The following is a 15,091-nucleotide window of genomic DNA, read 5'->3' on the forward strand; positions in this document are numbered from 1 at the left end:
ATCACTGTCAGTCACCTGTATCAATATAAATCTGTGATTGTTGTGGCTATTAAACCTTGAATTTAACCATAGAGAAAGCAAACAGTGTGATGCTTATGTGTAAAATATGCCTTTCTTCAACTGTGTATTTAAATATTTTTGGAGATATTATATAGAAGCCATCAAAAACTTCATAATGGCAATAAATAGGACAAGAACAACAAGGAATAGCAAGTAAGCTCTTTCTACTCCCATCTTGCTAATGAATTAATTATTACACCGAATGTATAATGAGTGGGATATAGATCACCTGTCTAATTTTACATTCATTCAGGATGTATGTACAAGACCAAAGCTAGTGCAAGTCAGTGAAATAAGCCTAAAATAGTATTTTAATTAGATCCTCTTTTGTTAGTAAGGACAAAATAGTTATGAACATACAGAATGTGCTTAAAGTGCTCTGGTTTACTTACCCTCATCTTCCAAACAGAGCAATAGTCACTGTAAAATGGTCATTGAAATAAATACAAAGCAAGAATTTTTCTCTCTAAAATGTCTCATTTGTAATTTCTCATTTCCCAGACTTGCTGGATTAACATGAAAATACTGGACCTTGAAATGGAAAACTGTTGAGAGGTTTCTTCTAGCCACTCTGCCTTCTCTATGGCAGAATCTCTTGCATCTGCTCCAACACTAAATTCTAAAGTGCAGTTTAAGCACTCAAGTGAAACAGAATTACCCATAATATGTCTTTACTGAGAGTGCAAGGGCACCCACTCATGCCAGTTGAAAAACAGATGAAAGGAAGGCACAAATATACCAGCTTTTAAAGATGCCAGTAAAAGGCATGGCTTATTAGCAGAGAAAATCCATGCAACACTGCACAGCAGTACACTGATAAATCACTTTAGCTAGCATTAGCCCTGCAAATATGCACTACTTCTCCTCTCGAATAGAAACATGGGTATTAAACAGAATAATTCCATCACATACAAAGTAGGCATATGTGAACAACTCATTCAGGCAATTAAGAAAACCCAGGTGGCTCATGTTTGTTGGTTTAAAAAAAACACCTTCTCATTTAGTGGTATAAATCAAGAGTAATTGCATTAAAAATTAAGAAATCAAACCAGTATGGGAAGAGATGCAGATCCATTTAAAGTTACATAGAAAGCCAAATTTCAGTCTCAAGGGAATCTCTGAAACTTCAACAGTAATTTCAATGTCAAAAGAGAAGGCAAGTCAATACAGAATATAATGCAGTACAATAAATAGGGCTGACATACTAAGCTAAAAATGCTTAAATTGCATCGTTGTAGCTTTTTGTAGAGTTCTTTATTTTGCACTACTAAATAAAAACAAACCATCTCCATTTGAAATATTCACTGTTTCTACAGCTGAAGAGTTTGAGGTGCTTATTTTGAACTTTTCTATCAAAAATGAGAAGTTAATTCACAAATCATCATTTACTAAGACAAATATACATTCTAACAATAGCTTATATATTAATTAGGAAGATTCTTTTACAAACTTTACGACTACTATAGGGCTGGGCTTTTTTGTTGGTTATTTTTGGTGGTTTTTCTTGTTATTGTTTTTGTTTTTGTTAATAAACTATCATTTTACCGTCTCGCAACGTAATCGGAGTACTGAGTTAAAGAGTTCCCATTCTTATCAAGCAGTGTTTCCTCAGTTCCTAGTTTCTTCAGTAGCTTAGACATGGAAGGAGACTATAAGAACTTATTATTATGAATTAACTAAGACATAATTATAGTTTTCCCATGTGTATGAATAAGTGTTCCCAATTAATTTTCCAAGATAGCATCTCTTCATCCCAGAACTCATTTATATTTATGACATTATAAAGGCTCTTCACAGCAACTACAATGTATTTATCAACAGAACCACGAGTTTATTCAGATATGTGCAGAGAAATGTTTTCTTCACAAGCATAGCCAGATCTCTCTTTTCTCTTTGGCCACTCTGGCGTGATACAAAATCAGTGGCAGATCATAGCTTTGGGTCAGGCTTACAGGGCACATATATAACCAAATCTTTCCCGTTGTCAGATAATGGGTAAAATTGTTCTTAGTAAAATAAGAATTAGGCTGACATTTTATTCAGTATTTTTAACATTTATGTCCCATCTTCTTAATTTGAAGTTCTCTAATTCCTCATAGAAAGCCTAAAACAGCTAATAATGCAAAAACTGTCATCTTTAAGTCACATCTGGAGTATCCAGGAGTCATGAGCATCACAGTTCTTGTCTTGTGACTCATGTCTGCAAGGTTCTTTCTACCAATTGAGAAAGTTCTGGTACAGTCAGGAGAGCTTCAGAAAATGTGAATACTCGAAGAGTCACTGTCAAGGACTAGACTTTGCAAACTCCTTTGCCTTCTTGCTCTGTACATCCCCAGGGTGTAGCTGTCTGCCCTCAAGGCAGCTCTGCTATGGCACAGTCTATAACTTGGGACCAGACTCCTATGAAAAGACTTTTAAGAAGCCTTGCTGGGTCTCCCACCTATCTTGGTTCAGAAGCCACTCAGGCACTTGCCTAAGCAAGGCGTGTGCTCAGCCTTGGGCCTTGCTGTCCTGACTCACTGACTTGCCTTCTTGGGCTGGTGTGGTTCTGCCTCATCATTGTTGACTGAGGATCTGAACTCTTGGTTGACCCTGGCAACCATCACTGGTCCTGCTCTGCTCTTCTTGACCATGTGCTGTCGTTCTGTCCCTTTTTCAGGGAGGACACTTGCCCCATGTGCAGAGTAGTCACCCCTGCTTCCATCTGGGTTTCCCCTGTAGAGAGAAACTCTCTCCAATTGCTCCTTGACTCTTACTTCTCAGAAATGTTCACAGCTTCCCACACCCTATTTTATCCATCCTAATTAACTTGAGACAGCTGTAACTGACATAATGCACTCTACATCCAAGAACACAGGCCATCTCTAAAGAGATAGATATAAGTGGGGAGATTTTTGGAAGTCATTAACTCTATATCAAGAAATTATGTCACTTTGATCAGAATTAACCCTGCAACGGGCAAAAAAACTGCACATTATTCGAGGTGTTTAGTACATGGATGTAAGGAAGGGTTTGCTTGGATGAATCCCACTTGCCAGAATTATGCACACCATGCTGGCTGATTATAATTTTCTGGGGCAGATGAAAATAGCTTCTAGAAAAATCAAGCAAAAGGCATAGCCAGCATGGAAAGCAATCTCCTAATTAAACAGGTTAATCTCTTTCTCTCATTTACATAAAGAAAGAAGATGGTAATCAAGATGTAGTCTTACTGCTGGAGGAAGTGAATGCCAGTGCCACAAGTTTCTCAGAGCAAAGTCTGTAGGTGACAATTATTGTTTAAATTGATTTATATCCGTTTTTTAGCATATACTATATTTTATAGTATATATACAGCATGTGTGCCTGGAGACAAGCTTTTTATCTGCTTGTTTTTCATCTGCTATTTGTGTACGTAGCCCTACTTACTCACATTTTGTCTTGTAAATAATACATATCTATTTATTTTCACTTAGCTGGCTGAAGTGGGTTTTCCTGAATAAGCAGCATCCATTTATGAAATGCTGCAATAAAATTTAACACATCTTCATGATAATCTTCTGCCCCTAAAGAAAACTGTTGAGAATGAAGCTTTATTCCAGATAAACCATCTTTAAAATAAAATTGTTTAGCAGCAAGGGAAAAAAAAATAATAAATTGCAAAGACCTTAAACCATAGCTGGCTGACTAGACAGGGAAGTCTACAAGAAGTGTTGAAGTGAAAGCAAGACTGGCTAAATCCAGAGGATTCAGATTCAGCTTGTGCTTTTCTATCGACTTCAATACACCATCCAAAAACTATTAAAGCTGTGGGAAAAATGAAACTACAGAACTGACTTTAATAGGTTTTACATCAAGCCCGAAATGCTTAAAACACACCGCCATAAGTCAGAGCTCCACATTCTGCTTGCAGCTCTGCTATTCACCATCAAGGAAAGATGGCCCATCTTTCTTTGCTATTGATTCTCAAATATTAATTGCTTTCTTCAGGGCTCTGGGGTGGGGGGGCTTTCCAAGTCTACCTGCAGATTCCATAATCCTTGAGTGAAAGGAGATACATACATGCGATGTGGGGATGTTTTTTTGAGAGTTTACAGTAAGTGATATGCACTGTCTGTAGTACTCACCCATACAGTCGTGTGGCATGGGAGATAGAATTTACTGAGCAGGAACAGAGTACACCCACAGACTGAAGCATTCTTCAACATCAAATGAGTTTATCAAAGTAAAACCCTGCCTATTTTTTTCACTGAAATTCTCAGTTAGTTTTGATTTTTGTTGTTGGTTTTGTGGTGTTTTTGTTATTTTTCTTGGGTTTTGCTTTTTTGGGTTTTGTTTGTTTGTTTATTGCCTGAAGGTGCCTTCTTTAAATACATCAAGATCCCATTCACTGTATGGATTACAAACAACTACTTTGTTCTAGGTTTCACACTTATTTCCTTATTTTTCGTACAAACCAACACATTCACCTGCAGTTTAAAAATAAAAAAAATCAGCAAAACTTTGATTTCAAATGTCAGCCTAAATGGTTACCTCATCATTCAAAAACAGGTTGCAAAAACTGGTGGTATAGTAGACTAAAACATGAAGAGTCTGAATGACCATATCTTAGAGGACTAGTTCTAGGTTAGTAAAGTTCGCTGCAATTAAATACATCCCTCATAGCCACATGTTTATATAAAGGACATACTTTACAAACTTTCAGGAAAATAAAATTTATATTCATTTTGATTTAGATTCCTCAAGTCTGATTTGAAGACACTTAGGCGTGTCAGTCTGTCTCAGAAGAGAGATAGAGTGGAGATTAAACTAATTAGAATTAAACTATTGTGTTAAATACATTTCTGAGTAACTTTGCCTTAGCATATATTTAATCAGAAAGCACATCAGCAGGTATTTAAATTCAAGTCTGAATAGGGTCTCAACCATAATCAAGTGGAATTCACAGGCTAAAAGTGAACCACACACTAAAATGCTTTGCTGAATGAGAGTCTTGGTGAAAATGGTAATTTCGTATTGTTTTGAAGTACTTGAAATTTATTCTATACAGTGCTGAGAATCTCACATACTGTTAAGATTGTAATTACATTATGCAGTATATAAAAACAGTAAAACAATCCCTGATCAAAGGTCTGGCAGTCTAATTAAACAAAAGAAGCAAAAACAAGAGAGAGGAGAGATATAGAGAGGGAAATTGAACTGGAATAGAAACCAAGACTTCTGATTTTCAGATTTTTAGGTTATCAAGAAAAACATATTGCACCTGAAGGTAAATTTCACTAGTTATTCCAGCTGTTTATGGGTAGAAGATATAGACAATGCTAATTGAGATTTCTCGTGGTCTCCTAAAGAATTCCATGAAGTCAGTAGGAACTCAATGTTCCTCCAAAAAATGTAAGCTTTTGAAATATTTCTATTTCATCTCTATTTGAAAACAAACAGAAAATCAGTAGCTTTAATTATGTCTTGGGCAAGAGTTTTCTGAATTTTTGAAAGAATTTTAAAATAAAGGAGACAGATGATCATAAAATATCATGTCAACCTGTAAGTTAAATACGTGCTGAAATGTAGGATTCAGAATCTTGATGGAATATGTAAAAAACTATTGTACATACATATCATTTCATTTTGAAAATAAAAAAATATTACAATATATTAAAGGATTAGTAATGGGATATTAATCAAAATTGAAAACCTGCAAACTCCCTTATTACCGATTTTCAGAAATAAGTAATGACAATACCCAACAAGTTCTTGTTCATAAAGAATTAGGCTATCCACCTAGAAAATCAAGTAGAATGCTCTTTACAGGCTTATCAGTACTCTAAACATGTTTTTTTATAGAGGAAAATGAGTTTGCCAGAGAGAAACCCACTAGACACTAGACAAAACAAAAGCTTTATCCAGTGAGTGCTTCATAGTTATAGACAACGTCAGTCATTTACTTTTTTTGCCAGAAAAAAAGTGAATCATATCAAGTCATTCCAAGCTCAACAGCATCCATTACTATCTGGCAGAAGAAATACACCAGTAAGATAGCTCTTCATTACTCACAGTGTTTAATAAGCACTGCAATGTTAGTTCCTATCTCCTGGCCAAATTCCAGTTCAGGTAATTGCCTCTTGCCTTCCTAAATTCCCTTTGCAATTCACTTTGATCAGATACTCTTCTGCCTGCTCTAAGCTGCCAATGTACTGTTAAACACTAGAAGTGACTACTTTCAATGAGTGAATTATATGGTGAGCCAAATCTTCCAGTTCTTCCTCAGACTAGAATTCACGAAATGCCCATACATGACTGAAACATAACTGAAATCTTCATTAGAGGGCACTGGCATGCATGAAGCATTTTGCTAAATGTGACTGTGTAACTCAATGTGTTTTAATTAATTCTGAATTCATGGAATGTATATTTTAATATGTATACAAGTGTTTTTCAGGAAAGGGAAAGAGGAATAAAGATTTTATTGCAAGGATTTGCAAAGCATGTTTCCCAATTCACCAAGAGGGTGGTCAGGTATTGGACAGGCTCCCCAGGGAAGCGGTCATGGCATCGAGCCTGCTGGAGTTCAAGAATCATTTGGACAATGCTCTCACACACATTGTCTGATATTTTGGGTGGTCCATTGGGGACCCAGAAGTTGGACTCAATGATATTTGTGGGTCCCTTCCAACTAGTGATATTCTGTGATTCTGTGAATTAACTGTGAAAATTACATGTATAGCCTTAGAAGTCTGAATCTCCAATATTCATAATCCTTAAAGACATGTAAACCCTAATGTAACTAGGTAAGTTTTAGTCAGAAACAAAATTCACTATTCCTCTCTGATTTATTTCTCAAAACATTCCCCTATGTATCAACCACCTTGCCTGCTTAGCTAAATTTCAATACTTCCATCCACATACAAGAATGAATGCAGGATTTGTACCTAACAGAAGATCTGGTCACTTACTTTGACCTTCACATTGCAATCACAAATGATTTTTCCCTTTTGCATTTGTACTGTTCCTGTGGCATTTTGTTTTGTTTAAGCATTTTAATAATAAAATTTTATTTAATAATAAAAGTTAATACACATTTAAAATAATTTCATGTGCTGTATAGACACTAGAATACTTCTCTGTTATCAGTAAAACAAAAATAGAAAACTACTTCTGTTGGAAACAGAATATTCTAAGCTCCAGTTTCATATTTGGTTTAGTCACAAAGATATGAACTTCATCCACAATACATGATCATGAATTTTTTATTATTTCATTTCCAGGTTATCAATATGCAATTCCTTTTGTTTTTAGAATAAGCAGTTCTTTTGTCACACTTCCATTAGTTTTTCAGTCCCTTTCCAAATTCCGAAGTTCAACTGCCGTATATACACCATATCAAAAGGCAACAACGAGAGTTGCAGAAGAGGAAATTCCAGAGAGCATATGGCCATGAGAAAACACCATTTCCTTTTGATGATGAACAGTCATCTGTGATAGTCTCTTGCTGAATGGGACTGGCACAACAGCTTGTTTTCCTACAGATTTATTGAAGAATCAAAGCCAAACTGCGTCTATGAGGACAAGGCAGCCCAATCAGCTCATCATTACATCAACTGTGTGACAGACTCCAAAAGCAGCTCCAGAAGCCATCACAACAATTACCTCTTTTGCCTGCAGTTTCAGGCAAGAAATAAAATATTGACACAGGTAAATATCTCCCATTGACTTGTATTAGGGTGTTTGGATTTGCATCTAAATTCAATAAAGTGGGACGGGTGAAATTATTTCTGAACCAAGTTGTTTAAATATGTAGCTTGTAGAAGAAACAGATATAAGCCAAAAAATCACATGTCTCTAGCATATATGTTAGGCCAAGAGCTCAATTCTGCATTACATTATGTAAAAAAAAAAAAAAAAAAAAAGCTTGAGAATGCATTCTTTTTATACAGTCAATCTGTTATGACACAAATCCCATTTTTTCCTTCAATAGGAAAGATGGGAGGTCTGGGAGGTCTAAAGCTGCTCTGAACTGCCAGCTCTCTTCAAGCAAGGACAGTGCTCCCCTAAAAACAGGAAGATGTTCACCAAATTGTTTTCAAAGTAGTAGTAAGTGCTAAGTGTAAAATTCCTTTTAACTGTGCCCATCTGAAATCATACTATAAATAACTTTATAACCAAAAAAAAGAAGTCAAGAAACAACAATGACAAAAGTTTCTGTTAGAGGTGAAGATGAGCTTTGCAGCTGAGGCATTTAGATCGGAGTTATCTGGGCACAGTTCCCATGCCTGACAGCATCATTACAGTGACATCTGGGAAAATCATGTGATACTCTGAGCACCACATCTTCTTGCAAACTGGAATCTCAAAAAAAAAATCTCCTTTCTTGTCATGTTACTTTAGAATTTAAACTCTTTATGTCCAGAAACCCCTTACAATTTATAGATGCAGTATCTAACATGATAATGCTCCAAATGCTGCTGCCTGCCAGGTACTATACAAATAATAACCAGCTACTATGTATGCCAGGTAGCAAGAAAAAAGAAAGACTAACATCGCTTAAACCTCTCAATATGAATTTCATTTATTTCAGCAGTGATTATGTGGCACAATATTCTTCTACATTTTTTTCTGGTATCTATTTTAATATCCTAAATTCACTTACTTTCTTCCAATTACAAGGCTTTAGAAATACGTGTCAACCAATAATTAACTCAAAAAAGAAATTAAACCTTCCCATTCACCTCTTGTCATTACAAAGTTTAGAAGTAACTAACAAAACATCCTGAATAAAACACTTATTTTCGAACAAAATTAAACATGTTTCCATCACTAAGATACAATTTCCACTTATAGGCACAAGCACTGTTGAGTTGAGGACATTGGTTAGATATCAATAAAGCCCTTAGTAAATTGATTTTAGTTAGAGTTCATCAGGTACTCAGGTTTTAATCCTGAAGAATGAAACAAAAACGTGAGGAAAAGATAAAAACAAAAGGCAGATAAAATAATAGGATTACAGAAGTGCAAACCCATTCTATGGAAATGCATGATCAAGACATAGTCATAGCTGTATCCTTGAGTTTCAGCTTGCACTTGGCTCCACTTTGCAGGAACTACATATGCTTTCCAGAAGGTGAAGGACGCATTGTATAAAGCCCAGAAGTGCAGCAGACCCTTTGCAAGAAAAATGAGCAAAGGATCACCAGGGCAGTAAGGCCTTAGGGAGGTGAGGAGAGGTTTGTGCTTTTAGCCTTGGCTTTTTTTGGTGCCATTTAGGTGTGCTGTCTGTCTGCAGTCCACATGGGTTAGTCAGTATGTTACAGCTGGTACAAACTCTCAAAAGTGCTATCACAAGCTGTATTCAAAATGAAACCACTACAGGTTTGGGAGACATTGCAAGGCTTTCTCTGATAGCCCTACCAACAAAATTTATTTAGTAGAGTCATTAAATTTTAATAAAACTAAAACAAGTAAGTGACAAAAAAAAAAAAAAAAGCTTTTCAAAGACTACAAGGGTTTCTAACCACATGGTATTATTTTCCTTTTGTTACTTATGGGTATGCTGTTTCAAATCACAAATGATATAATACGACATGCCAGAACAGTGTGACTTAGCACAGTATGCAGTGTGACGAAAATTCTTATGCATACATTTCTAGCTTTCTCTGATACTAGACTTGCTATTTTCTGGAAGGTTTGGAAAGTGTGGGAGCTGCTTGTTCTGTTTTCAGCCTTTTGCACCACACTGCTTTGTATAGCGAGATGAAAAACCATTCTGCAAATGTGCTGGATAAAAGTGTTGTGCATGTATTTCAAGAGATTTCAAGGCCTCTCCGTATCTTAAATAAAAAAAAAAAAAGCATAAGATCAAATACTTTTCTTTGTATTACTAATCCATTTTTTTATTCTATTACAAGTGCATATACATATGCAAATAATACTGGATGTTGAATGATAAGCCGTACAGACTTTAAAGAATATTGATTGGCTACAGCTGCATTGCTGTAATTGGCGTTCTGGGTCTCATAAATTGCAGCAGGAATAAAATGCAAAAATTATCCACAAAGAAAGACATTCACTCCCCATTGTAAAAATAAGATTTTCAAATCAGACTTGCCACTGAACACTTAAGATTTACAAGAGTAAAGAAATACATATTTTACATGTCAGTAGGTCACATAAAAGGCATGCTGTAATTCAAGAACAGAACGGGAGAATGAGATGAGTGGGGAGCACTCAAAGTTGGTGGACTCACAAGCAATAAGGAACTTCACAGGCACCACTAAACCTGCTGGCAAAGCAAGTGCTGTGGAGCACAAATATTGCAACTGTGCTCCACTCCATTAAGAGCACTTCAAAACACAGAGAAAACAGCTAGCTACTCACAGTAGTTAAAAGACTAATCCTACTGCAAATTATCCACCACAGACTAGAGCAAGATTCCAGCTCCAGTCTGTAGCTGAAATGAAGACACAGAAGGAAAGTATCATCTTCCCCATCTATTTTCCCCCTCCTCCCTTCCCCTGTCTCTAGGTGTCATCAAAAAGAAATGAAACCTTCTGGGCTATTCAGTTAAAGACTGTTTCTTTTTGCTATTAATTTCAGCTGACTCAGGAAATCACCACATGTGGCTATCCTAACTCTAAGTACCAATAGCTCTGTTCTCATTAAGAGCTACAAATTGCACCCTCCAAGCTGCACAAGGTCATGAGCTGCTTTTGTTACCATCTTGTTGTAGTGAGGTGTAAAGCAAACTCAAGGAGTATGGAAGTGATGTCCTTCTTAAAGCACACACATGGTTTTCTATGGTTACCCATCGAGGGTCTCATCTTGCCAGCTTCATTAGATGAACAAGGAATGTCTTTCAACACCCTCCACTCCATCATCAGAAAAAGCAGATGCTTACTAGGACCCAGGCCGAGCAGACGCACTGCTTTCCCTGATGCACAGGCAGCTAGCAGTTATGCAGCCTTCTCCAAAGTACACAACCTGGTGCAAAAAATAGCACTGCTGTCCTTACCAACACCTATGGACAGAAAAAGAAAGTCTGGGAAAGCGTACTGAACAACATATGCCAGCAAGACTGGTGGTTTTGAATTAACTAAACACACACAAAAATGTTAGATTTTAAATCATGTTAAACTATTCTTAATAACCATGCCATTAGCAATGCAACACAAAGACTCAACCTTTAGCCTAAGACTATTCTTAATCTTACCAAAATAAATAAATAAATAAATAAATAAAGTATATACAAACTCAATAAAAATAGCGGCACAGCTTGTCCAAAAATACAGAATCCAAAATATTCAAATACCTGGTACCTATAACACAAGAGAGAAGCAAACAACCACAACAAAACTCATCTCAGACATTCGGCATTGATCATACGGAAGTCAAAGGGAAAAAAAATAAATAAAGGAAGAACTGTCCTTGAAAACAATGACTGATCTACAGATGATCTACCACTTACTGTTGATTTTACATGATTCCTCTTTCATCTTTCAAAGTCAAATAACTGATAAGTGATTCGTGGTACATATGAACTGAGAATATCAGTATCATTTTCTCACTGTTGTTTTGCCATTGAAAGAGTGAAATACTTATCTAAGATACATGAGCAAACAAAATCTTTGTTTACTGGAAGCAAAGAAATATCCAGAAATATCCTTTTATGTGACCTATAAGAGCTGTAAGATCTAATATAAGTTCTTATAAGAGCTATAAGAACTATAAGATCAGAAATCAGCAAAGGTTATCACATGGACTATCACAAGGCTATGCCTACATCTGAATATTCAAAATCAAAATCTTTTCAACAGGTAGCAAGGCATGCCTGTACCTCAACTCTATCAGATTTGTTGAGAATCAAAATTTATGATCAGAACAGTTTGGGTGAATCAAGTAAATGATCCTCTCTATAACTTATTAATTGTACTCCAGAGTATAAAACCTTGATTTACAAAAGAAATCAAGGATTAACTTCTCAGGGAAGCCAGATCTTGTTCATTTCCATGGATGTCATTTGAAGTGACTGGTGTTCAACACTTCTGGGAAAAGAAAAAGCCTTACCAATCTCATACAGCTGTCACTGAAATCAGTAGCAAATTAACGATGTATAAACTAGAGTTTCAGAAGTTCAAATGGCATTTTTATATCAACATCTCCTTGGAAGGAAAGAACAGTATGAAAGTAAAAAGCTCCAAAAGTATGAAAACATCCAACCCTTTGTTGTTGTTGTTTTAGAACTGGAGGTCATATACAGACAACTGTTTTAAGACTTTTTGATCTTGTTTCTGTGTTACAAAGGCACTGTATTTACCTTAGCTGCTCTCTGAACACCTTGCTATTGTTAGTCTTCTCTCTTGTCCCCCTACCTAACCTCCTTTCTGAACTAAATAGAGAACCTTTTCAGTTTCTTTTCACATGGAGGTATTTTAATGTCTACAGTGTAATGATGTATGTTTTCTTTTTAGTGAACTTTGACTCACAATAACTTTATTGTGGTGGGATAAACAGGTATTAACACCACGCTCGAAGTTTATTCTACATCAAATTGTGTCAGTAGAGCTCTGTACTGTGAGAGAAAATGCGACAGTCTCCAAGCAGATTCCTCCTAGCACTCATAACCACCCCAAACACAATTATTCTTAGCAGTTTTTCTTTCAGCATGAAACAAGATCAGGCTAGTTTTTAGACATAAATTCATAGACAGCTAATGCCTTTTTTTTTTTTAATGCCTCTTAAAAAAAATAAAGCTAAAAAAATAATTTCAATATCCTGATGTCACTGTTACTCTTTCGGCTTTAAAAGACATATTTAATATTGGAAAAACATGTTAATTGTTCATTTTGGTAACTCAAGATCTGCACACAGGGTCTGTCAGAAGGAAAACGTTACTTGCATAAGGAGCTGGTCCTGAGCTTGGTCTCTGAGCAGAGCTGATGTCGCTCTCTAGAAAATGGTGTCTGCTTGGGCTGAAACTTGAAACCACTGACCAGGCAGCTCAAATCCCTCTGACTGAGAACCTGTGGTTTAGGTTTAAAAATAATATTTGAACTTACAGTATTTACACCAGGAAGTGAATCAGCAAGATTTGGACACCCACTGCCACTTGAGAGAGACACAGAAATACCTTTATAAAGTATTTGCTGTTATATGCTATTCCTATTGATTATGGCAACACAATGTGAGAGCTTTATGAAGTGGAATTGAATTTGCCTTACAATATACTGAATACAGATCATATTGTAAATACTGCTGCATTATGCTATTTCCTATGACGAAGACAAACTCTTTTTATTACGCCTTCCAAGATTAAGTTTAGCAACTTCAGAAGTCTGAATATTTTGCATCTATTCCTTTTCACTGCAGTGTATGCTCACACTCTTGCCTGACAGCCAATTAGCTCACCAGCCCTTTGGAAAGAATTTGTCTCCGCACAAAGCAACATAAAGATTCTAGTATTGAAAAATAACACGAACACGAAAAGTACTTTAAGGTTAATGTAAAATAACTTTCTTTAATAAATATTTTTAGGGCTTTTATGTTGTTTCCCATCTGACTATATTGCTACAGTGGCTGCATGTTACGGAGTGCTCCCATCAGCGAGGGTCTGTTGCACACCAAGGGCAAGCTTTTATTTAATTCACTCCATTGAGACTTTATATTAAAGACACCTTTGTGGAGAGGTGCATCGTAGAGTTACACAGACTTTTTAGTGAGCAAATCACAAAATAAAGTATATCCAATTTGGTCCAAGTGCCAGAGGCTACTCAACTCTATCAGCACATGATGCCAGGTATGAAACACAAAATTTCAACACACACCAGTTCTTGGATGCACAAGTCTTTCTGACAACCAACTATGTGGGCCAGGTCTGCTTGCTTAATTACATTTACTTCATATGTAGACTAAGATCATTAATAAAGAGAAAACATAACAGTTCTTCAAAAATTGTTAGATATCATATTATGCATAAGATTTTACATAATCTGGGAAAAGATTTACAACCACAGTAATTTATGTCTAAAATCACCTTGCTGCAGAGATTAAAAAACACCAAGAGTAACTACAGCAAATGCACAAAAATATTCTTTTTAGATTCTTCAAGTTCTTTCTTGAAAAACAGGGCTACTTGAAAATTCATCGCAAAGACCTGTTAGTGTTTTTAGCAGAAAGGGGATTAGGCTAATCACATTTGACCAGTTGGTTGTTTGGGGAGCTAGCAGAAGCCATACTGACTCCCTTCCTCTGATACATGCCGGTGAGAAATACACAGTTAACAGCAAGAGAAAATGACTGTGCTGCCCTTTGTTAGATAGGATGGCTGGACAAATGAAGGTAATTTATCACACATACTCTAAACACACACCTAGGACCTAAGACGTACTTCATTTCTCACCGGGCTGCCATCGCCGTCCATTCCTCAGCCAGCTGCTGAGCACTTCCCAGGAAATTCCACACCTGCACCTTCTTTCAGAATTCCTCGACTCATATCTCATCCTGTCTCTTTTACTTCCAAATATCTTTTGTTTCCTCTCTCTGTAGTTTCTTAGGTCATTAGCCCCACTGACTCCTGCCTATGCCTTATCCCTTTCCATCATCAGCTTCTTCTCATGCTCCACGGCACTTCTAGTTGCCTGAAAAGCAAACAAATACCCAGCAAAGTGTTGTGATCCTGTCTGATGTTTAATTTTGCCTTTTGGCACCTACTTTTAATACATGGAGGCACCCTTTTCTTCGTATTTGTGCTCCTTTATCTGACTTCCTCTTTTTTTTTTTCTTTCCCCACTCTCCAACCTTTAAATGTTCTTTGTCAGTACCTTCAACCATAATTTGGTTTAGGCAATGTTAAACAAAAACAACTTAACAGGAAGACAACACTTACTCGATCTCACTTCTCTCAACACTCACTCCCTTCTGTTTGCCCCCAAACAGTTTATTTATTATGCTGCCTATATCTGTGTCCCTCCAGCTTTCTCCTTTGCTTCCTTTTATCTGTTACCATCAGTCTCTATATAATTCAGTGACTGGATTTTGTAACATTGAAATAGCCTGAAATCCT

The sequence above is a fragment of the Cygnus atratus genome, chromosome 3, assembly GCF_013377495.2.
Source record: "Cygnus atratus isolate AKBS03 ecotype Queensland, Australia chromosome 3, CAtr_DNAZoo_HiC_assembly, whole genome shotgun sequence".
In the NCBI taxonomy this organism is placed as follows: Eukaryota; Metazoa; Chordata; class Aves; order Anseriformes; family Anatidae; genus Cygnus; species Cygnus atratus.